At 37.0% G+C, this 22,158-nt stretch overlaps 1 protein-coding gene and 1 non-coding gene across 5 annotated transcripts in view; both read left to right on the plus strand.

Moving 5' to 3' along the window:
• Positions 1-22,158, plus strand: part of PDE4D (phosphodiesterase 4D) — a 1,430,886-nt gene that overhangs the window by 202,267 nt on the left and 1,206,461 nt on the right. The window lies entirely within an intron of this gene.
• On the plus strand, positions 9,537-9,642 carry LOC118541472 (U6 spliceosomal RNA). The gene has a single exon (XR_004920137.1). It is a non-coding gene; the product is annotated as a U6 spliceosomal RNA (small nuclear RNA).

Raw genomic sequence — 22,158 nt, forward strand, 5'->3', positions numbered from 1 at the left:
ACTGTTTTCCAAAGTGGCTGTACCAACTTTCATTCCCACCAACAGTGTAAGAGGGTTCCCCTTTCTCCACAACCTCTCCAACATTTATTGTTTCTTGCCTTGTCAATTTTTGCCATTCTGACTGGTGTAAGGTGGTATCTCAATGTGGTTTGATTTGAATTTCCCTGATGGCTAATGATGATGAACATTTTTTCATGTGCTTATTAGCCATTTGTATGTCTTCTTTGGAGAAGTGTCTGTTCATGTCTTCTGCCCATTTTTTGACTTGATTATTTGTTTTTTGGGTGTTGAGTTTGAGAAGTTCTTTATAGATCTTGGGTACCAGCCCTTTATCTGTAGTGTCATTTGCAAATATCTTCTCCCATTCCGTGGGTTGCCTCTTGTTTTGTTGACTGTTTCCTTTGCTGTGCAGAAGCTTTTTATCTTGATGAAGTCCCAAAAGTTCATTTTTGCTTTTGTTTCACTAGCCTTTGGAGATGTATCTTGAAAGAAGTTGCTGTGGCCGATGTCAAAGAGGTTACTGCCTATGTTCTCCTCTAGGGTTTTGATGGATTCCTGTCCCACATTGAGGTCTTTGATCCATTTTGAGTTTATCTTTGTGTATGGTGTTAGAGAATGGTCAAGTTTCATTCTTCTGCATGTGGCTGTCCAATTTTCTCAGCACCATTTATTGACGAGACTGTCTTTTTTCCATTGCATATTTTTTCCTGCTTTGTTGAAGATTATTTGACCATAGAGTTGAGGGTCCATATCTGGGCTCTCTATTCTGTTCCATTGGTCTATATGTCTGTTTTTGTGCCAGTACCATGCTGTCTTGGTGATCACTGCTTTGTAATATAGCTTGAAATCGGGCAACGTGATGCCCCCAGCTTTGTTTTTCTTTTACAACATTTCCTTGGCGATTCGGGGTCTTTTCTGATTCCACACAAATTTTAGGATTGTTTGTTCCAGCACTTTGAAAAATGTCATTGGAATTTTGATCGGGATGGCATTGAAGGTATAGATTGCTCTGGGTAGCATAGACATTTTAACAATGTTTATTCTTCTGATCCATGAGCATGGAATGTTTTTCCATCTTTTTGTGTCTTCTTCAGTTTCTTTCATGAGTGTTCTATAGTTCCTAGAGTATAGATCCTTTACCTCTTTTGTTAGGTTTATTCTGAGGTATCTTATGGTTTTTGGTGCTATTGTAAACGGAATCGTTTCTCTAATTTCTCTTTCTACAGTTGCATTGTTAGTGTGTAAGAAAGCAACTGATTTCTGTGCATTGATTACTCTCACCACTATTGTTCAACATAGTACTAGAAGTCCTAGCAACAGCAGTCAGACAACAAAAAGAAATAAAAGGTATTCATATTGGCAAAGAAGAAGTCAAACTCTCTCTTCGCAGATGACATGATACTTTATGTGGAAAATCCAAAAGATTCCACCCCCAAATTACTAGAACTCATACAGTAATTCAGTAATGTGGCAGGATACAAAATCAGTGCACAGAAATCAGTTGCTTTCTTTTTCCCATTTTTTAAAAAAATTTATTCATTTGAGAGAGAGAGCATGTGAGGTGGGGGGCTGAGGGAGAGGGAGAGAGAATCTTAAGCAGACTCTGTGCTGAGCACGGAGCCCGAGTTGGGGCTTGATCCTGTGACCCTGAGATCACAACCTGAGCCAAAACCAAGAGTCAGTTGGTTAACCACTTGCACCATCCATGTGCCCTATGTTTTGCCCATTTTTAAATTGGGATATTTATTATTTGTTTTTGTTTTGCTGTTGAGTTATATGAGTTCTCTATATATTTTGAATATTGCCCTTTATCACATATGTGGTTTACAAATATTTTCTCCCATTGTATAGTTTACCTTTTCATTTTGTGGATATTTTTAAAAGTTTTTATTTATTTATTTGACAGAGAGAGACACAGTGAGAGAGGGAACACAAGCAGGGGGAGTGGGAGAGGGAGAAGCAGGATTCCCGTGGAGCAGGGAGCCCAATGTGGGCCAGGACCCTGGGATCATGACCTGAGCCGAAGGCAGATGCTTAACAACTGAGCCACCCAGGTGCCCTGGGTCTTTTTGTTTTTTTTCTGTGCAGAAGCTTTTTAGTTTGTTGTAGGCCCGACTTATTGATTTTTTCTTTTTTTACTCATGCTTTTGCTGTCATAGCTAAAAAAATCCTTGCCAAGACCGATGTCAAGGAGAATTTTTCCTGTTTCTTTTAGGAGTTTCAAAGTTTCAGGTCTTACATTTAAGTCTGTAATGTACTCTGAGTTGATTTTTGTGTATGGGGTAAGATATAGGTCTAGTTTCATCCTTTTGTGTGTGAATATAAAGTTTTCCCAGCATCATTTATTGACTTATCTTTCTCATTGAATATTCTTGGCTCTTTTGCCAAATGTTAGTTGACCACATATGCATGGGTTTGTTTCTGGGTTTTTGATTCTATTCCATTGGTTTTGTGTCTGTTTTTTTTTTTTTTTTTAAATTAATGTCAGTACCATACTGTTTTGATTAGGATAGCTTTGTAATATAGTTTGAAATCAGGAGGTGTGATGCCTTCATGTCTATTCTTCTTTCTTAGAATTGCTTTGGTAATTGTCTCCTCATCCTGCAGAATCAGGTCAGCTTTCTGCTGTGCTTGCTGGCTGGCTGCAAAGCCTCCTTCTCAGCACCCTCCCTCTTGGGAGCACACGTAGGGAGCTGGCCATGGGATGGGAGTATATGTGGGTTAGGTTTGAGGAGCACTGGGTTCAGTTGGAGGCTTCATGGGTGAGGCATCCCCAGCTGCTCATGGATGGGTTTCCTGATGGAGTCTGTAAAGTGGTTTTAGGACCTTTGATACATTTTGATCTGAGCTCTCACTTGTCACTCTGGCCTGCCAGCCACTACTGACCCCCTGTGATGGAGCTCACATCTCAGTATTCTGGATGGGGTTAGAAAGAAGTGGGTCACTTTAGCAGCATCCTGCACAGCTGGGCAAAGCAAGTGCTTACTTATATGCTGTCACATTGCTCTGTGGGAAAGATCATGGGCTGAGAAAGTCTCTCATGACCTGGGGCCGTGCTCAGGGAGTGCTGGGGGGAGTTGTGATGTGGGGAAAGTGAAACAGTTCCTCTTACCCCTTCAGTGCACCCAATCTCTAATTTTTTTGCTCCAACTGTGTGCTCGCACTTCTCCACTGGACTCCCAGACTTTCACAAAAGTTCTTTCATTCCTGGGTGATTATCAGAATTCGTGTTCCTTTGGGGGAAGACTATAGAAAACTCTTATTCAGCCATGTTGACAATGTCACCCGAACTAGTGTATTTGATTCTTTTTTGTAGGCATATTTAATCTCGCCTAGCATCTTGCAGAATTTTCCCCCTATATTTACTAGTTTAAAAATGTCAGCTATGTTATAGTGTAGGTCTTTACTCATTTATATTTTTCCTGAAGCCATGTAACTGCTCTTTCTGAGATTCAAAAGGTTTTCTAAGACTGTATTTTTCATGGTGGTTTCTCTTTCTCTGGGCTGTCTTCTAGAAACACTGATTAATGTTGGTTAACTCCCTAGTCTCTATTTTTCCACTTCTTTTCTACCACGGTTTCCGTTTTCTTTCTCCGAGATCGTCTAGAACAGTTAAATAATGATTAAATTTACCACCTTCGGAATCAATTCTTATACTCTGTTTTTAGTTTATGATTTTTTCTTTTTTTTTTTACCGTATGCTTTCTTCTTCCTATTTCACACTATTGCCTTTTTATCTTGCCTGGAATTCTCTTCATTTCATCCTGTTTCTTTCATACAGGCCATGTCCCTTTATCCAAAATAAGGATGCCAAATTGTTTTCTGAAATTTTCTTTTGGTTTCTGTAGTTAAAGATTTTTCAGAGGTTTGCTTTGAATTTTTGGAACAGTATTCTCTTCCCCTTGAAATGCTTAAAAATATTTTTTTCTATTCAGTTTTGAGTGATGCCATGAGGAAACATAGGTTGAGTGGATTTTCCTTGTTCCAGATCCTTTTCTCCCATAATGGTGGTGAAAACTTCAGTCTATGATTTAGTAGACATTATTTCCATTTTAATTACCATTTCCTGGCAGTCTTTATTTAATATACTTCCCCTCAGTTGCAGTTCGAGCTTCTTTCAACTCCCATGGTCTGATTCTTTGGTACTCCAAGGAGAAATGTTACATGGCATCCTAAATCCCAGATAAATATAACAGAATTGCATTGTTTTTGAATCCACTGTAATATACTCCAAATGTCTTCCATCTATGCAGTATATTTTTCTTATTGTGATAGATGACACAATTAGAGAACAAGAATTTCCTTTATGCCATTGACTGCAGAGGTCACACAGGTAGAAAATGAAAGGGTCAATTTGTACAAATCATCCTCACTGTTAGATACATTAACAAGAAAATGTAATTGAATTGCATGTATTAAAGAGATGAAACCATACAACAAGTTGTTCTTAATAGAGGAAAAAGATGATATGTGAGCTAAAATTGACATGAAAAACACAGGAAGAAGTTGAGGGGTTGGAGTGGGAGGGAAAATGGTGGAGGTTATTGAGTATCTGTTAGACTGTGCAATTTTGTGTGTTTTTGAAATAGTCACCTAATTATATATCCAGATACAGTAATTGTTGTTCTATAGTTATGATTTAAGTATTCTCTGTGTGTAATTTTCAGTTGCTTATTTATTTTTTTTCAAAATCAAATTTGAGAGGAATACGTTTGTTAGAAATTGCTTTAGGAATGTATTTATATGTCATTTTGGAACAAGTAGAAAGATTTTTTTTTCTTCTAAATGGCTATGAAGGTGATTAAGTTCTCTGACCTTCTAGATAAATACATTCATGTTAGTTGAATGGTAGGCAGTTAGTAATAAACAGGAGACATTAAGGAAAAATAACACATTTGATGCAAATCAATTTCTGGTACTTAATCACTTCATTGAGATTTTGCCTATAATTTACTTGTATTTTACTGGTAGATGTTTGTTGAAGAAAGATAACAAAGGATTGTCCAATGACATAGAAACCATGGCTAAATAAAGAATTCATAGTTTTTACAATAGGGGGATTATCTGGAATTCAGGTACAAAAAGAGCTTGATACTCCAGGAGTATGTTATTTTGAATATACATTTGAACTGGCTGAAAACCTTACTTTATAGCTGAATGCCTTGGCAGTTTGTTAATCATCACATCCATAAAAATGAGCCATTTGCAATTTAGTGGGCTTCACACTTGGAACATCTTGAAGATGTGTCTTCTCTGGATATGCCAAATTAAGCATGCATTGAAGTTAGATCGTGTTAAAATTTCCACAATAAAATCTTATTATTGCATTTCCTGCATAAGTGGTTTGGCATAGAAATTCTCTTACAATTAAACCTGTTTTGACCACTTGTATGAAAGTGAACCTACTGACTTTGGTTATAGAATGATAGCAGCAATTTTCTTATAAGGTATATTTCAATAATTGGAACCTTGATTTTATTACACAATTGGAGTTACAATCTCCTGAAAAATATTTTTTTTCAGAAGACTGGGTAGTTAAAAACATCATCTTGGTAATGCACTTGAAACGGTGTTCAGATTTCTAACCTATTTGGACCCTGTGCTACACTTTTAGACATGTTAGTTTCCATCTGACTGTTTATTTTTCTTTTAAGGCATTTAAAGTTTCATAGTACGTGCCCCCATCTATATTCACCAGTTCGATTCCCAGTGAATTAAAGATTTCTATTTCTCCATGCTTATAGCTTTCATTACTTTATTTTTTTGCTTTTGTTGAGGCTCCATGTTCTCAACCTGTTCTCATGCACAGAACTTGGTGAACCTCATGTAAGTTGTTAATTTTACCTTTAGTACCTGTGGATTATAACAATACTTGATGAGAAAATTCACTTTTTGATTACTTGGCATTTTATTAATACCAAAAAAATTTAAAGAACAGAAAAGTGTATATTTTTTAATTTACAAAGTTCATTCAGTATATAGACTCTCAGCCCTTCGCAGTAGCATGTGTCAGATTGGGAAACTGATCATGTGCAGTTCATATAGTTTGTTACAGTTTGTTACATTTGAAAAGCATTGATGGCACTTACTAGAAAAGGAGGAAGGGAGGCGGGAGAGAGAGAATGAGAGAGAGAGAATATGGCTCTTTAAAAAGCAAATTAACTGAGTCATTTTAAAAAATGATCACCTTCTGTGAATTGTGTAAGACTGTTGAATTGCAGACCTGTACCTCTGAAACAAATAATACATTATATGTTAAAAAAAAAAAAAAGAAGAAGTTAGCAGGCGGGGAAGAATGAACTGGGGGAAATCAGAGGGGGAGACGAACCACGAGAGGCTATGGACTCTGAGAAACAAACTGAGGGTTCTAGAGGGGAGGGGGGTGGGGGGGGTGGGTTAGCCTGGTGATGGGTATTAAAGAGGGCACGTTCTGCATGGAGCACTGGGTGTTATACGCAAACAATGAATCATGGAACACTACATCAAACGCTAATGTTGTAATGTATGTGATTAGCATAACATAATAATAATAAAAAAATGATCACCTTCATTGAAGGTGAGAAAATCCCTCTAGGCCTTGGCTCTGACTCTTCAGGAAAAACAGACAATGGAGAGGCAGATAAGGCTGCTTTCATTCTTTGTCATCTCTGAGGGACCTGGAAAGCCTGGAGGCCTGAGAATACTTCCTCCCCAAGGATATACTAGCATATCTTGGGGGACCTGAAGCTCAGTGTTGGGGTTTTGTATAAGTGTGGCACCTAGAATAATGGGTCGGATCTTCTTAATGGGCTGATGGGTATAAGTAGATAGTGGTCTCAAGCAACTCAGCCTGCAAGTCAGAAACCACAAGCCTCCCCTAGTGAGCTAACTAAAGATCCTTCTGATGAAGTTAACTACATTCTCTGGTGTCTCACCTACTGCCTCAGTTTAACTCAGTGGTTCTCAGATGAGGGCAGTTTTGACCCGGGGGCCAATGTTTGGAGGCATTTTTGGGTTGTGACAATGAGGAGAAGGGTGTTACTACTGTCTAGTTAGTAGAAGCCAGGAATGCTACTAAACATCCTCCAAGGCACAGGACACCCCCACCCCAATAAAGAATTATCTGTAGGAGTATTTGATAAAACCATCTCCAAACAACAACAACAACAACAACAACAACAACAACAACAACACAACTGTTCAACCCTATAGCTAACATCGTACTTAAAGGTGAAAGAGTGCTTTCTCCCTAAGATGGGGAACACAGCAGTAATATCTTTTGTCCTACCTCTGTTCACTATTTCACTAGAGATACTAGCCAGTGCAATTTTGCAAGAGAATTAAAAGGCATATTTTGCAAAGGAAAAAATAAAGTGGTCTTTATTCATGGGTGACATGAACATGTACATAGGTAACCACAAGGAAGAATTTCAAAGAAAGTGACTTGAACCAATAAGTGAGATGAGGAGGGTCTCAGTATCCAAGTCTGTACAAATTCATTTTATTTATAAATACTTGAAATAGTGAAAATTGAAAATTCCATTTATAATATTATCAAAAAATAAAACATTTAGAAGTAAATTTAATAAAATACATGCAGAACCTCTGCACAGAAAACTATAAGGTAGTACTGAGAGAAATTAAAGCAGACCTAAATAAATGGAGAGAAATACCATGTTTGTAGATTGGAAGACTCAGTATTGTTAAATGTCACTTCTCCCTGAATTAATCTATGGATTTAAATCTTAATTTTCATCTCAGGAGGGTGTTATGTCCGAGGAATTGACAAGCTTATTTTGAAATTTATATGAAAAAGGAAAGAATCTGGAGTAGTTAAAATAATCTTGAAGGAGAACAGTTCTACCTGACTGTAGACTTTCTATAAAAATACAATGATCAAGATGGTGAAACTTTGGCATAAGTATAGACAAAGAGAACAGAATATAGTCCAGAAATAGACACATATTTACAGAGTAACTTGATTTTTTCAAGACACCGAGGCAATTAAAAGAGGGAATGCGAAGTCTTATTTACAAATGGTACTGGAACAATTGGATGTTCACATGGAAAAAAATGCATCTCCACTCCTACTTCAAGCCGTAAACAAAAATTAATTCACAGTGGATCACAGACGTAAAAATAAAACACTACTAGAAGAAAATGTAGGTTATTATTTTTCAAATTGGTGTTTGTGGTGGATGGTATGTTTGTGTCCTCCCAAAATTCGCATATTAAAATCTAACCCCCAATGTGATGGTTTTAGGAGGTGGGGCCTTTGGGAGATGATTAGGCTGTGAAGGTGGAGCCATCATGAATGGGATTAGTGACCTTCTAAGGGGCTGAAGAGACCAAAATTCTCCCCTTCTGTTGTGTGAGAATATAGCCAAGGCACAGCTGCCTGTGAAAAGGAAGCTGACACTCACCAGACACTGAATTTCCAGCACCTTGATCTTGTACTTCCCAACCTCTAGAACTGGGAAAAATAAAGTTCTGTTGTTTATAAGCCACCCAGTCTCTGGTTTTTGTTAGAGCAACCTGAACTGACTAAGACAATAGTAGGTCAATATTTCTTTGATAAGATACAGAAAATACCTTAAAAATTGATATATCATCAAAAGACTAAATGAGTAAGCATGCCACCAACAAGATGAAAATATTTGTAAAACATGTCTGATAAAACACTCAAATCATTATTACATAAAGAATTTCATACTTAAAAAGACAAAAATTTCCAAAGTATTTCAATGAGCACTTTACAAAGGTACATATATGAATGGTTAGTGAACACAGTAAAGAGAGCTTAAAATTTTTAGCCTTCAGAGAAAAGCATTTACAAGCACATTGAGATAATACTATACACCCACTAGCATGGCCAAAATAAAAAATATCATCAACCCCAAATACTGGTGGGGAAGATTGGAACCACTAAACTCTCCTACATTGCTGGTAGGGATATTAAATGTTAAAACTGCTTTGGAAAAAGTTTTTGTGCTTAAAATTAAAAGTTACCCAGAAGAAATAAAAATTTATATGTAAGAAAGACTTGTTAAGAATGATTGTAGCAGCTTCATTCATTACAGCCCTGAACTGGAAACAACTCATTATCAACAGGAGAATGAATAATCCCATTTTGGTTTAGTTGTACAAAGTGGAATACTACTCAGCGGTATAAATGAATGAGCTATTGGTACCCACAACAACATGAATGAGTCTCACAGACATAATGCTGAGCAAAAGAACCAAAATAACATAATACATCTTGCATAATTTCATTTTTAGGAAGTTCTAGACCAAAACCAATGCAAGGTTAAAAAAAATGATTGCCTCTGTGAAGTTAAGATTGATGAGAGAGAGACTTAAGAGAATGTTTTAAGGAGATGGAAATGTTCTATGTCATCAGGAGAGTGTGGGTTACACAGGTGTTTCTATGTTGCACAATTGTACTATTGGGATTTATGCATCTTTTTTGCATGGTCACTTACTTGAACATTTAAAAATGTTAATAACAATAGCAGTATGGGGTAAAAAAATACTTCTCATTTTATAAAATTATATCCATGCTCACTTCAGCAGCACACATATTAAAATTGGAATGATACAGAAAAGATTAGCATGGCCCCTTCACAAGGATGACATGAATAAAAGGATATTCTTCTTTAGTTTCAACTTTTCCTTGCAAAAATATTTGAACAAATTTCAGCTTTTGAGAATTTGCCTTAACTTTTAAATAATGCTGGAAATATTGTGAGACTATTTAAGAGTTCCTCATTGCTTAAGAACCAAGAATTATGTAATATTTTTGACAATTCAGTCCATATGCATGTTACATATAGATCTATAATCTATAATGTGCATATTACACGCATGTGGATATATAGAAAAGGGTTTCTTTTCTTTTTTTCTTTTCCTTTTCCTTTCTTTTCTTTCTTGAAGAGCACAAACAGGGAGGGGGGCAGAGGGAGAGAGAGAATCCCTAGCAGGCTTCATGCTTAGTGCAGAGCCCAACGCATGATTTCTGTCTCACAACCCTGAGATCATGACCTGAGCCGAAATCAAAAGTCAGATGCTTAACTGACTGAGCCACCCAGGCACCCCAGAGATCACGGTCTTTCTTAATCAAATGGAAATAGTCACCTGACTTTGAATTTACCTTTCACATGTTTAAAACAATTTTCAAGGATAAATGTAAAAGTGAGGAAACGCAGGTATCATCAAAGAATAAAAACTTGTAAATGTGATAAATTACAATTGTATAGACTAAAATATTTCTAAACAACTAAAGTTTTTTTTTAAAGATATTTGGCCTTAAAAAGTCTATTTTTAGATCCATTTTAATAGAACTACTCGGAGTTATATTTTCAGTTAGAAATTGACTTAGAAAGGAGGCAGAATTTGATATCATTTATTTAAAATCATATTCCTTAATTTTAATGATTCTCCAAAGTGTTGATATTGTTAATTTTAATCTTTTATCTTGGAAAATTCTTCTCTTGTTATTTTGTATTTAGATGCTTTTTACAAAGCATCACATAAACATATTATCATATAATTGCACACTAAAAATGAGTATAGGAATTCCATTTGTTTAATATTTTAAGAAAAAGTCAAAATAAAGTGGTAGTCAATGTTCAGGAATCTTTTTAATCACTCTTCAACAGGGATAGCTGAAGAGATAGTTCATCAACTTTCCTGATAAGAAAAATTTTAAAAAGTTGTACATTTATAAATGAATGTGATTAAGGAGAAAGACACAATAGCCAAAGACAAGATTCCTCTCCAAATCATCAGGAAACTTTAGCGTTCTTCAATTTATATCATCTACCAGGACCTATTGGCATTTTGAGCCATATCATAATAGGACGCATTTCAGGGTTATTCTTTTTTTTTCTTAATTTTTTATTGTTGTGTTAATCACCATACATTACATCATTAGTTTTTGATGTAGTGTTCCATGATTCATTGTTTGTGTATAACACCCAGTGCTCCATGCAGAACGTGCCATCTTTAATACCCATCACCAGGCTAACCCATCCTCCTACCCCCTTCCCCTCTAGAACCCTCAGTTTGTTTTTCAGAGTCCATCGTCTCTCATGGTTCGTCTTCCCCTCTGATTTCCCCCCTTCATTCTTTCCCTCCTGCTATCATCATCATCTTCTTTTTTTTCTTTTAACATGTATTGTATTATTTGTTTCAGAGGTACAGGTATGTGATTCAACAGTCTTGCACAATTCCCAGTGCTCACCATAGCACATACCCTCCCCAATGTCTATCACCCAGCCACCCCATCCCTCCCACCCCCCAACACTCCAGCAACCCTCAGTTTGTTTCCTGAGATTAAGAATTCCTCATATCAGTGAGGTCATAAGACAACCGACAGAATGGGAGAAGATATTTGCAAATGACATATCAGATAAAGGGCTAGTATCCAAAATCTATAAAGACTTCTTAAACTCAACACCCAAAGAACAAATGATCCAATCAAGAAATGGGCAGAAGACACGAACAGACATTTTTCCAAAGAAGACATCCAAATGGCCAACAGACACATGAAAAAGTGCTCAACATCACTCGGCATGAGGGAAATCCAAATCAAAACCTCAATGAGATACCACCTCACACCAGTCAGAATGGCTAAAATTAACAAGTCAGGAAACGACAGATGTTGGTGGGGATGCAGAGAAAGGGGAACCCTCCTACACTGTTGGTGGGAATGCAAGCTGGTACAGCCACTCTGGAAAACAGTATGGAGGTTTCTCAAAAACTTGAAAATAGAGCTACCATACAATCCAGCAATTGCACTACTAGGTTTTACCCCAATGATACAAATGTAGGGATCCGAAGGGGTACATGCACCCTGATGTTTATAGGGTTATTCTTATGTTCTCATGACAATATGATTTTTTTAAAAGAATTTATTTATTTATTTGACAGGGAGAGAGAGGGTGCACAAGCAGGGAGAGCAGCAGAGGGAGAGGGAGAAGCAGGCTCCCTGCTAAGGGAGCCCGATGGAGGGCTCGGTCTCAGGACCCTGGGATCATGACCTGAGCTGAAGGCAGACGCTTAACTGACTGAGCCACCCAGGCACCCCGACAATATGATTATGGAAGCTAGTTCTAGAAGTGAGAGAAAGCCTTCGATTTTACTTGCATTGATAAATAATATCAATCAATTCATTGACAATGCTCTTTGAAAATGTGATCTGTTATTATAAGTGTTCTTTGATATCCTGAAAATTTTGGGCTTTCAACTTTGTTTAAAAGACTAGTTTTTGTATAGTAAAGACAGGCTTTACTTAGCCATGCCTGTTCCATGTCTGGATTCTCATAACCCTGTTCTTGTAAACCATATTTATTAAGCCCCAAATGGTATTTAGTTCTGGTCGCGTGGCATTATTGGAAAATGGTTGAAATTTTATTCCTTTAATTATGTGTTTTTCTCATGAAACGATGCTACGTCTTTATAGAGATAGTTACTTCAGCATGTGGTTTTCTCTGTGTATGTGTGGGTATAGACCCGACACACACAGCCCATACATGTGATTCCATACCTAATGTAAAATGTTGAATCCTGTTTTTCTACTTAGCATTTATTGTAAATGTTTTCCTGTGTAACTAAAGATGCTGTTTGTATTATAGGAACATACCATAATTTGCTTAATCATTCTTTCACTGTTGGACACTTCCTTGTATTATATACAATTCTCTAGAGAACATCTGTGTGCATACATTTTTATCTGCATTTTGGATAATTTCCTTAGAATAGATTCCCAGCTGTGAAACTGCCAGGTCAAATACTCTTCCAAATTGCTTTCCAAGAAGGCAGTTTTCTATCAGTAGAGATAGATAGGTATGCTCGTCTCATTGTCCACTTGCCAAACTTATTATAATCCCTGTTTTTGCTAGTTTAGATGGAATTTCATTGTTTTAGTTTGCACATCTTAGATGACTCATGAGGATGAAACTTAAAAACCCATTGTTCATGCCTTTGTCTTTCAGGGTTTTAGAATTTTCTTAATGATTCACATGATCTCTTTTTTTGTCTAAGGATTTTATTCTTGTCTCTCATAACAGTTTTTTTATGTATAGGCGTTTATTTTTAATATGGGCAAGGAAAAGAAGGAATTAATGATTGGTTAATTCTGATTTTTAATTCAGAGAAGTAATTTTTTATGGGGTCAGGCAATATCCTTTAACATTGATTATTTTGTGCAAAAAATTCCATGGGCGAATGAAATCTTAACACTGTTAGTACCTGAATAGGGGATCTCATTAGTAGTTTGATAATTAACCTGTGGCATATAGTTGGCTTTTATTTTTGGAATATCATTGCTTTAAAACTACAGCTAAAGAAGGCAGATGGTTAACGTGTTTTCTCCTTCCCTGAAAATATCCAAGACTGGAACCAATATTGTCAGTCTCTAATGGAGGTTGGTAATGTCAAGATGGTTTGTGGCCATGTCAAGATGTTGAGTCAGTACCCAGGTCATTGCTTAGTAAAGATGATGCTCTTTGGACTAACAGGAGACCCAGCAACAGGATCTTAACAATTTCTGATTCTCCCTCATATTCCTTCAAAATAGTGCAGAACATTTTGTTCTTTAGAAAACATTCAGGCCTCTTTCCTTAAGTTACAGCACTTACTATTTTTCTATTTGTGTTATTAGTCTGTGCTTTTTTTTTTTTGTAACCATGAATACTTTGGGGGAAATAACATTTTTAATAAATCATTATGCCTTTGCTTTATTTGTGTCTACATACCCTCCCATTAGTCATTCTATGTGTATGTTTTTGCATGTGGATGTATAGCTTTTTTCAAATATGGATTATTCCATTTTGAGAAAACATTAATTATTTTCTGCTCTTCCACAGTCACTTCTTATTAGGTGTGTCATTTAATATTCACCAATCATTAATTTCTTCTTTTCCTTGCCCATACTTTTTGTCTCCTTGAGATCTTCAGAATGTGATTCAGTCTCCATTCTGTTATGATTTATAATTATCTGCTCGGCAGGAAGCCTGCTTCTCCCTCTCCCACTACCCCTGCTTGTGTTCCCTCTCTCGCTGTGTCTCTCTCTATCAAATAAATAAATAAAATCTAAAAATTTTTTTTTCTGTAAATGGAAATAACTACACATTTAATTAGTTTCAAAAATTTGTATTTTTTCATGAAGCTGAGTTCTCTTGTCATGTTGTAGCCATAACGGCTACATTGTCTACTGTTAATTTGCATTTTAACTGAGTTTTAAACATTTAACTAGAGGATGGTCCAATAGGAGATTCTATAACCATCTCAGTAATTGGTAGGCAAGAGTTATTTTTTATTGCTATTTTAGCAGTAGGGAAGTCTGCCCTACAGGGTTGGGGAAAGAACTGATAACCTTCAAAGCAGGCTTTGTACTTTGGGGCTGTCATGAGAAAAACAGAACAGAAGTTAGGAATGGAGACATTAGAAGAGACAGATGGTGAGAGGTTATAATGATTTCCAGGATCACCCAAATCATCTGAAATTTATGCCAGAATTTTTTTTTCCAGTTAGGGCAGCATGTCATGCTTATTTTGAGCTTCCATGGACACACTTCATGCAGTTCTACTGGACTTTGCATTCTTTTATGTTTCTTTGGGTCTTCAAGAAGTTTCTGATGCACATTGGGTTTTGTCAGCATTTTTGGTAACTGACAAATTTTAACATTATAAGCGTTTCTAAAACATTTTTTTGAAACCCCTCTGTTGAAAGACTTGAAAGTAAGATGACTGATTCTTAGATTGTCTGCATTTAGAACAACCTTCTTTTAGTTGCAGAAACAGAGTGATGGTGTGTATTTTCAATGTGAGACGGGGAAGATTTTAGTGGGCACAGCAGCTGTTGATTCAAGTATAATTATGCATGTTGCTTCTGGGTTTTCTCTTAGGTGAATCAGCAGTTTTAGTTTATTATGAAAATTAGCAATCTATAAGATAATTCTGTAGAATGAGTTCCCAGAAATACAAGGTACATAATCTGGTGAATATGAAATGCTCCAGTGAAATATTCATATCCCATTGTGATCCTCAATGTTCTAGTTGCAAGTATGGTCGTAGTGTCAAGAATAAAATCGATTTGACATGGGATTGAAAGTAACAAAAATGCTTTATGTTCTCTGGAGAAAATAGGAACGATTCCTTGTAAATGAGAAACTTCAAAATTAAAACATAAAATACTAGCTATAGATTTCTCAGCCTGACTCTCAAATTTTTTAGAATAAACTTTTCTGAGCATTGGATTTTGAAATCTATGAGTATGTGAGATTGGTCTATGAAACAGCATACCCAATTACATACAAGATTCCCTATAGTTAGAACACTTCTTTGTAGATATATGTTTTACCAATTAACTATTTTTAGCTCAATCCTTCCTATGTGCCCAGCAATGTGCTAAAAGCTGTGCATTTATTTAATGCACTTTTCATTTTGTTTTTGTTTTGTTGGCCATATGAAAGACCAAATAAGTAAACTTGAAACTTTTGGAGTGGAGGAAGCACATTTGCATTTTAATCAAGGACTCTCCTCCCCAGGGATTGAAGAAAAGTCATAAATGTGTAGCAGAATTTTGGAGGTCAAAGGCAGAAGTTGTCCAGCATTATGGAGTAAACGATCATTTAACCTCTTACTCTAAGTGTATTTCATGTAAGGTATAGATGAAGGGTCATCAGTATATTTCATTTGTGATACTATCCAGGAAGAAGATTAATCAGAAGAAAAGGGTGCTTGGCAGTTTGAGAGAAAAAAATATACATGGAGTAGTTAGTGTCAGGACATCTTAAGTGTCAATAGCCTTTGAGGAAACACAGCCTAGTGTTAGCAGGATACAATGTTGCAGAAGTAGACCCCTGTTCCATTGGAATCTTTCAGTTACTTCTAGAAATAGAACTTCATTTAATCAAAATTTTATTTAGCATCAGGTATATTATTGGTGCTGAATAAAGTTCTTGCTAAACCAACAAATGTATGCTCCCTTAGAATGCTGAAGGCATCCTACATGGGATGATACAGTCAGATGTCTCCTGCTAGGAGCTTACACAGAAAGCAAAGTTACACAAATAGCAATAATCACAGAATACTGAGGGCTTGGCAAATGAAGGCTATGGACAAGAATTGATTTAGGAATTCAGCCATTTGAAATCATTTTAGAAGCTTGAGGGATATGAATTATAGAAACATCCAGGGAAAGGATAAAAATTTTCTGTAGGGTAGGAAAATGAGGCAAGATGAGATACTGCTGTAAGGAAGAAGTGGCATTTGAGCTGGGTGGGATTTTTATATTTAGAAATGTGAATGTGTGTAGTGAAAAAGGAGGAGAGGAAGGGTGGCCCATTCTAGATTGAGGGAATTAAATTGACTAATTTTTATATTCTACATTTATTGATTGCCTCCTATGCACTAGGCACTGAACTAAGTTATGCTTGGAACACAAAATAAGTAAGAATTTGAGTTCTCATCTTTGAAGAGCTCCCACTGTGGGAGTTGCAATGTGGGGGAAGCATATGTATAAGCATTGTACAAAATGTGTGCTGAAGGCGGTCCTGGTGCTCTCATGGCCTGAAGGGGGCGCCTCTCCTACACAGAGCACCAGGATGGGCTGGGTTCATTCTCAATACTCCTCAGCCCAGCTAGCAGCTATGTGAGCTACAGAGTCCAGCTGAAGGTGCATTTTTGTTGTTGTTGTTGTTGTTTGTAGCCCCTTTCATAAAAGCTTTGTACTAAAATTATTCATGTATTTATCTTCCCTCTAGACCTTAAGTTCTTGGAGGCTACTAAATCAGGTTTTCTCATCTTTGCCTTACTTCGTGGTATCTAGGACAGTGCCTTGCACACAGAGTGGATATTAAAAGACTTTAGGAAGGTAATTATGTTTTGTATTTCTTGGAAGATAAAGCATATCTTGTTGAAGGCATGGCTGTGAGATAAGGTGTCCTATCCCTATGCACCTTCAGCCTCCCTAATCCCACCCTGTGCAGTTTCTAAAGCTGTCTTGTGACGGAGGCCAGTGATGGCCTGTGTTTGGGTTGGAGCCACTTTTGACACTTGTAATTATTTTTTGAACTATGAACCCTTGGCAGGCATTTTAACCTTCTCATCCGTCTGTAGCTAAGCTTTTTTTTTATTAAGGGGGGGGAAGCTGAACATGAGCAAGCTACTCTTTTCATTTATTTTTTAAAAAATACTCGTTAAAAAGTCACCTTTCCCCAATTTCACATTCAATTTAAGTTCATCCTTACCTGTAAGACACTAAGTCAATATCCTGAGATTGTTTAGGAGGCTTCTTATTTTTCTCAGCTGTAAAGTCAATTACCTTTCAAATGATTTTATAGCTGACAGTAAATGGCCCATGAAGTATATGAATAAAAATGAGGGCAAACATTTCATGGTTAAATAGTTATAATGGTAGTCAGTGTAATGGACTGAAGTATCAAAAATAATCAGTGACAAATTACTTAGTGGTCACATGATATTATGCTATGGTTTCTACAAAGATATCATTTGCAGGTGTTCTGACACACATCTGACCCAAGTTTTAATTTATGATGTTTTATTTTATGTAAGCAAGTGTCTGTATATTTCTAGAGTAAGAACATCGATGGAGATCAAATATAAGAAAAACGAGCTATGACTTGGTTTCATCATCATAAATGGTATTTGAGAATGTTGATATCTTTGGAAAATATACTTAAGTATCTACCATTGCTTATCACATTTCATGGAAATGGTATAATTGTATAGCTTCTTCCAGGGTATGTATACATCACCTCTGTCATTGTGTAAACAGATTAATTCTACTAGTTCTTTTTTTTTCATGAATTGATTTTTTTAAAAGATTTTATTTATTTTGAGAGAGGGAGAGAGCACGCACAAACAGGGGGGAACAGCAGAGGGAGAGGGAGAAGCAGACTCCCCTCTGAGCAGGGAGCCTGACACAGGGTTCGATCCCAGGACCCCGGATCATGACCTGAGCAGAAGGCAGACGTTTAACCAACTGAGCCACCCAGGTGCCCCTCTAGTAGTTCTTAAATAGTTCCTTACGGCATTTTTAAGAACTGTCATGTTTTCTGGGTTGTTGTGACACAGATTGATGGTAGCCATGCCTGACCTCATGGTGAAGGGAAAGAGCAAGTGGAGTATTGAATGGGCATCCTGTTTACCTGAAGTTGTACCACCAAAATTTCTTCATCGACACTAGCTATTTCTTCAAAGCTCTTTGTTTGGCCAGAGAGACTGAAATCAGTCTATCCCTTTACAGGTCCACTATGAGACATTTCAAAATGCTTTTCAGGTCTTGGAGTCTGGTGACTGCATTTTAGCAGTTCTATAAACATGCAAAGTTAGTCATGTCGTCTGCTGGCCTGTATTTATAAGTGCCGTTCACTTGTCCATGTTTGTACAAGTGGACCTGAAAGGAACTCTCAAGGCCATTTTTATTGCAACTCATTGTGGATGACATTGAGCAGTTGCAGCACCATGTTAGTCTATGAACTTAGGCAGAAGTGTGCTGGTACAAGGTGTCTCTGTGTTGGATTCACACAAGGTTTTTCTTCAAGAGAAGCCATGGAATAGAAGTCTTCCTCTCTTGCTACTCCTTTGCACTTTTGATTTTTTGAAACTTAATTTTCTTATTCTTAAACTCTTATTCTTAAACTCCAGACAGCACTGTTTCCTTCTCTGTAATTTTTGTTTATATTTGTGTATTTTAATTAAGGTAATTTTCTGGTGGTAGAGGGGGACTTGAGGCACATTCCCTTTTCTTTTCTTTTCTTTTCTTTTCTGAATAAGTAGGCCTTTGCAAAAAGCCACACGCTTAAGAAGTAACAGCAGCATCTCTCGTATCCCGTCTCCTGTTAATCAGCTAAGTGGGTCAACTTTCCTCCATAAAGTCTACATGCTAATGTCTATGACATTCTAGAAGGCTATCCTTTTGAACACTGGTGTATTTCAGATCCCCCTTGCGGTGTGTATGTTTATCACCAGTCTCTAGTCTGTTGATGGCAGTTGTACTTGTTATTATATCAAAGTTATTCTGTAAACTAATGTAACAGATACAAGTAAAGAGAAATGTTTATATGAAAACTAAAACGGAATGCTAGTCACTTTGCTAGACAAAAATTCCTATTGAATTAGGTGTGGGTAAGCCAGTCACAAAGACTGTGAAAAATGTGAATGACTAAGAATCATAGAATGATTCTGAAGTCAGGTTGCTTCTCAAGTGTCTTTAACTTGCTTGCCTTATTATCAAGAACAAAGCTGGAAAGGGGCGCCTGGGTGGCTCAGATGGTTGAGCGTCTGCCTTCGGCTCGGGTCATGATCTCAGGGTCCTGGGATCGAGTCCCGCATCGGGCTCCCTGCTCCTTGGGAACCTGCTTCTCCCTCTGCCTCTCTCTGTCTCTCATGAATAAAAAAGAAAAAAAAAAAAAAAGAACAAAGCTGGAAATGGTAGAGGATGCATTATGGATATGCTTAATAAGATATAGAAGTCTAACTAGGAGATCTGTACATAAAGCAAAGGCCTGGGCCCTACATCAAAGAAGTAGCAAACTGTGTGCACTTAAATGTTTCTATGAAGAATGTTTAAGGTATTACTTTTAAAGGTTCTTGACTTCAGTATATTTATTTGATAAAGTGGCCAACTGCATATTCTGAATGTGTCTGATAAGAAAGCTCCTAACACGAAGATAAATTAAAAGCCAGGAACTGCTCTCCCCTTTCTATGTGGGAAGAAAGGTGAGTGAAGTGTTAGTGATTCTCACGACTCTGGATGTCCTAAGGTAAAACTGTCTGGTATGGATCCAGAAGAAGGATTTTTCTTAGTTGGTCTCTACAGGTGCCAGGCCCTGGTGCAGATGGGGAGGATGTCCTGTTGCCTTGGATTATCCTGGAGAAATGCCACGAAGTCTCCTTTTTGTGACGGAGCCCATCCCAGAGTAAACCCACAGTCATTCTAAACCTTCAGCCAAAAGAAAATCACACATTTATTTCTCATATAATGCATCTGTATCTTAATTCAAACTTTAATATTATAGGTAAGGCCTATACACATCAACTACTATAGGGAACAGTCTGGTGGCCAAAGAAAATGTCCGTAAAAAGTGCCACTTCTTGAAAGTTCCCAGGGCGCCTGGGTGGCTCAGTCGTTAAGCATCTGCCTTCGGTTCAGGTCATGATCCCAGGGTCCTGGGATCGAGCCCCGCATCGGGCGCCCTGATCAGCGGGGAGCCTGCTTCTCCCTCTCCCTCTGCCCCTGCTTGGGTTCCCTCTCTTGCTGTGTCTCTCTCTGTCAAATAAATAGTTAAAATCTTAAAAAAAAAAAAAAAAAAAAGAAAGTTCCCTTCCCTAGGTGACCTCTTGCCCAGGTGCTAACCCTATTCCTGAGAGACTTTGTAATAGCATCTCTACAGGCAAGCTTGTCTTTCATTATTCATTTTTATCACCAACTGATGTTTAATTTCTTGGAGATTAGATAGTAGTCACATTAATGTCTCCCTATACTACCTAGCATAGCACTTGAACCAGAGTAAGTGATAAATAGATATAGAAATAATGATCAGGTTCCCAAACTGGCGTATTCTGTACTTTTGCATGACAGTTTTAATAGAAGTTTGTCTCCTGTGTCAAACTGCCTTTCTACCATGTTGATTTGTTGGCGTATGTCTTATCTCTCCATTCATTGCTCTAGCTGTTATAGATGATACTGTGTATTTCGATGTTGAGATTCCAAGGTATTCATTCAGCTTGTTTCTTAGAAATGGCTGAATATGAGAAAGATTTTTTTTTTTCTGGTAGTGAGCTTCACTCAGTACATGGGAAATTCACGTAGTCCCAGCCTGCTTCTTTTCTGCCGATAGATGGTCGCTCATGGGCCTTCATTTGCCTCCTTTAAATATAACAATAGCCCAGAGGTGAATTATTCAGACAGTGTGGACACCCTGGGAGACCTGGCACATTTTGCAGGCACTGATGTGATATAAACCAATCAACCCAAATCTTTTATGTCTCCTTTCCATATTGTAACTCCCATGAGGTAAAGCATTAAGCTACATTAAGCCTCATAAAGAGAAATTTGAGTTCATGATGTGTAACTTCTCAGTAATGGTAATTAGTATAATCTGCTTTTTGAATTTGCTAACTGATACTTGAAAAAAAATGTTACCAGTTTTTTCATTTCTATTTAAATATTTAAGACTGAAAACTTTTTAGTAGAGCACTTAGTACCTTTCAGAAAACTTTGTCAGTGGCTTTGATTGTATCCAGAATTACATCAAATGATCAGGAGCAGACAGCTCATGAAACCAAGAACATAAACATAATTTATAACACTTATAAGAAAAAAGTATATCTTGAGTTTTAAAGTATGAGTAAAAACTGAAGTTAGAATTTTTGCAGAATCAATTCTCTCTCCCATATCAACCAAAATTTGTAGAAAAATGTAACTAAAATAGAACAAAAGATGGGCAGGACTCCTGATAGAAGAGGGGGAGACTTTGTGAGTAGGTATCTCTGTGTAGATATCATTGAACCTGTGGGCACAAGATGTAGATAATATTAGAAAACATGATAATATAGTACATACTACTCATAATTATAGTCAGAAATGTCACTACCCCTCTCTCATTAATTGACAAAATAAGTAGATAGAAGATCATTAAGGATGTAGAAGACTTGAAACACACAGTCAATTTATTTGACCTACTGACATTTTTAGAGCACTCCAACAACAGAATATACATTCTTTTCAAATTCACACAAGACATTTACCAAGATAAATTATATGTTGGGGCCATAAAATTAAGTCTCAGTACATTTAAGAGTATTGCAGTGTATATTCTCTAGCCACAATGGAATGAAATGAAAAATCAATGACAGAAAGATATTTGGGAGGTTCCCAAATATCTTGACACTAAATAGCATACTTCTGAATAACCCATATGTAGTGTGTTGATCTGTGCCTACCAAAATGGTATGTCTATGTCTTAACTCTTGGAACCTGTGAATGTGATCTTTTTCGGAAAAGGGTCTTTAGAGATGTAATTAAGTGTTCCCAGAATATTGAGATAAGATGCATTTGGATTATCCATGTGGGCCTAAACTCAATGAAAGGTGAACTTAAAAAGGAAAGAAGGGAACACACAGACACAGAGGAGAAGGCCCTGTGAAG

Source organism: Halichoerus grypus, chromosome 2 (assembly GCF_964656455.1).
Source record: "Halichoerus grypus chromosome 2, mHalGry1.hap1.1, whole genome shotgun sequence".
Classification (NCBI taxonomy): Eukaryota; Metazoa; Chordata; class Mammalia; order Carnivora; family Phocidae; genus Halichoerus; species Halichoerus grypus.